The 3,097-nt window shown below is 27.6% G+C and overlaps 1 long non-coding RNA gene across 1 annotated transcript; it reads left to right on the top strand.

The window, feature by feature from the left end:
* The first annotated feature begins 1,584 nt into the window (after positions 1 to 1,584).
* Positions 1,585 to 2,420, top strand: LOC145568151 (uncharacterized). Its single transcript, XR_014095779.1, has 2 exons — positions 1,585 to 1,719; positions 2,157 to 2,420. It is a non-coding gene; the product is annotated as an uncharacterized LOC145568151 (long non-coding RNA).
* Positions 2,421 to 3,097: the final 677 nt, after the last annotated feature.

Here is a 3,097-nt window from a genome sequence, read left to right as displayed (position 1 = left end):
TGTTGGTTTCGAGTTTAAGTCTTGTTATAAACATTTTTTAGTTGTCAAACTCAATCATTACATAATGAAAAATTGTATAATATGACACAAATTAACTTATCTAATTTAATTATAATTTTGTTGGATAAAAAAACACAATTAATAAATGGCTAAGATGGTAAGACTCTTAACTTAAGACTTGTTAGTCTTGAGTTCAAGTCTTGTTATAACCATTTTTTAGATGCAAACCTAATACATGTGATAGATTTTAAAACCGGAAAAATTATAAAATCTTGTAAAAAAAAATCTAATATATATAAATAAAGTAGGCATTATTCGATAGCATTTGGCATGCCACATAAGAAAATTAGATTAACAATTTATTTTAAAATTAAAAAATTTACTCGCCACCTAAGTAAAAGTGACGAATAAGATTTAAGAATTTTGACACTTAGGTAAAAACAACGAATAGAGAATAATTAAAATTTAAATTATTTTTAAAAATCAATAATTATCTTCTCAAAAAAAAAAAGAAATAATTATCTTTTTTGACGTATATGGATACAAATTTTTAATCGCAAATATATTTAATCTCTCCCTAACAAATATTATAAAAGTTTGATTTTAATAATATACTTATCGAGACGAATAAAACTATATAAAGTCTAGAATAGACCCGGTGTACAATAACTTATTGTGCACCCAACCATTTAGTATATTATACGAATGTCATTATATTATACAAAACGTAATTATATCATTACAAAAGTAATTATATCATTCAAAAATTGATTATGTAAATGTATCATTCAAAAAGTGAATTTATCATTATAAAAAGTATCAAAGAGTAATTACATCATTCAGAAGATAATTTTATCATCCAAAAGATAATTATATCATCTCACTAAATGGCTTAAAATAAGATTATATAATTCAAAATATGACTCACAAAAAGATGATTATATCATTAAAAAAGTGATTATATCATCCAGAACATGACTATATTACTTGAAAGTGTCAAATTTTAGGTCTATAATAATTTATTGTAGACCGGGTCCATACAAGACCTCTAACATTTTAAACAGAACGAATATATTAAATAAACGTATAAACAAAAGACTTATTTTAATCAATAAAAAAACGAGATTTGTCATTTCTTTTTTAAATTAAAAATTTAAATTGTCACATAAGCAAAATTAGTGAATAAGGTTAGAGATTTTGAATTCAAGCATCACATAAAATAAATAAAACAACAAAAGATAACTTTAGGGTTAAAATTAAAAAATTATCTTATAATATTAGGAATTTTATCCATATATTTAATGAATGATCTTCATAAATTTACAAAATTTTAAATTATCTTCATAAATTTACAAAATTTTAAATTAAATAAAATGATTTTTTGCTAAATGGTATGGTATGGTCAATGGTGTGTGTAGGTTTAAATTTGTACAATGTGACATGTTTACACGTGTTTTTGGGCCTCGTTTAAAGGGCCTGTTTCTTTTTGTTTTAATTTAATTTTTTTTGAAAAGGAAACCCTGAGAACTGCTCTATAAATATTGGAAATCCCATATGATATTGTATCTCAGACGCATCTGTTCTCTTAAGGAAAAAAAAAGGCCTACTTTTGAGTTTGTAGGCAACAAGGAAGATGAAGGGTAGGAGGAATCCTTTGACATCTACAACCACTTTTGGCAAAGTAGTTGAATCTATAGCATTGGTTATTTTTTTTGGTGGGTAAGTATTGTATTATTATTATTGAATTTACAACGTTCGGTTGCTGGGATAGGAGTTCGACAACGATGGTGGTGGCGGCGTGATGTTTCTGGTTGTAGTTCGGCAGCGTGGGGTGGTTTTCGTGGAGGGGGGGTTGGTTTTGCCGGTTTTGATGGTGGAGAGGGGTTCCGGCGACAGAGGCAAGGTGCCGCCGGTGGTGGGGTTGTAAGGGATAGGTTTTTTTTTCAATTTAATTTTTCAAACCAATAAGAATTGACATGCCTCAATTATGGCTTAGTGGTGAAATTAATTTTTTAGGATTTTGTGCGGTGTTATAATATTTTTTTTGGTGTTATAATTAAATTTTGTGTTTTTTTTTATTTTTTTATTTTTATTTTTTAAAAAATCCTTTTATCATTAGTTTTTGATCTGATTAATGTTCTACTTTTGCTGTGTAGGCTTTATTTTGTACCACCATCACCTTTCGGCTATCGTTATATTCCGCCAGAAGATAATCTGAAGTCTTTTCGAGAAGTTAAAGAGAGATTTCAAAAATATAGAGAGGGGAAAAAGGAAGAACAAGAAAATTAATCCATGATAATGCCTTATTTTCTTTCCGAATGTAAATTAGCTGATTACCTTTTTATTTCATGGTTTCGAATTCCTAACTTTTTATGCATGTGATCATATTTATTTATAATAATATTTATTATTACGTATTATTGAGTACTAGCTGTTGGAGAGGGTAAAAATGCGTGTTTTTTTTTTTTTTTTTTTTTTACAATCAGATCAATTTTTTTTTCCGTCAATATCATTAACACCAGGGTGAAAGTGATATGGATAAAAACTGAAAATCGAACCAAATCAAACCAAATTAACAATTTGGTTCTTTTTTTTTCTTATTCAGTCCGGTTTCAGTTTGAAAAAACAAAAAATAATGGATTTCGGTTTTGGTTTTGGCCTTCCAAAATTGAAAACCGAAAATTGAACAAAAAGTGAGAGTGTTGCCCTGTTGGTGTTGTTGCATGTTGGTTGGGTGTGAAAACTTGTGAAAACCATGGAGTTGGTTCATCTGTACAACGATAGTTAATCTCTTCCTCTCTCAAATTATTTCCCCTCTCTTATAGTTTCATATTTCAACCGAATTCATACTAAGTAGTTGTTGCAATTGTAAATGGCTTTTCCGGGGTTATAGGATCGAATTCCTAGTAATTTTAGTGTTGTAATCCATATAATTTATTGATAATCAATTAATCATAGTTGTATTACTTCTATATTTGCTAATTGGTTTGTAGATTTATAAATTACAAATTTGGTTTTTTTTTTTTTTTTATTAATCAACTTTTTCAAGAATCTAAAAAAAAAAACCCCACATATATTCGATTTTCAGTTTGGAACT

The sequence above is a fragment of the Chenopodium album genome, chromosome 11 (genome assembly GCF_948465745.1).
Source record: "Chenopodium album chromosome 11, dcCheAlbu1.1, whole genome shotgun sequence".
Classification (NCBI taxonomy): Eukaryota; Viridiplantae; Streptophyta; class Magnoliopsida; order Caryophyllales; family Amaranthaceae; genus Chenopodium; species Chenopodium album.
The sequence above is the reverse complement of the archived record's forward strand: the minus strand, read 5'-3'. Positions and strand labels throughout refer to the sequence as shown.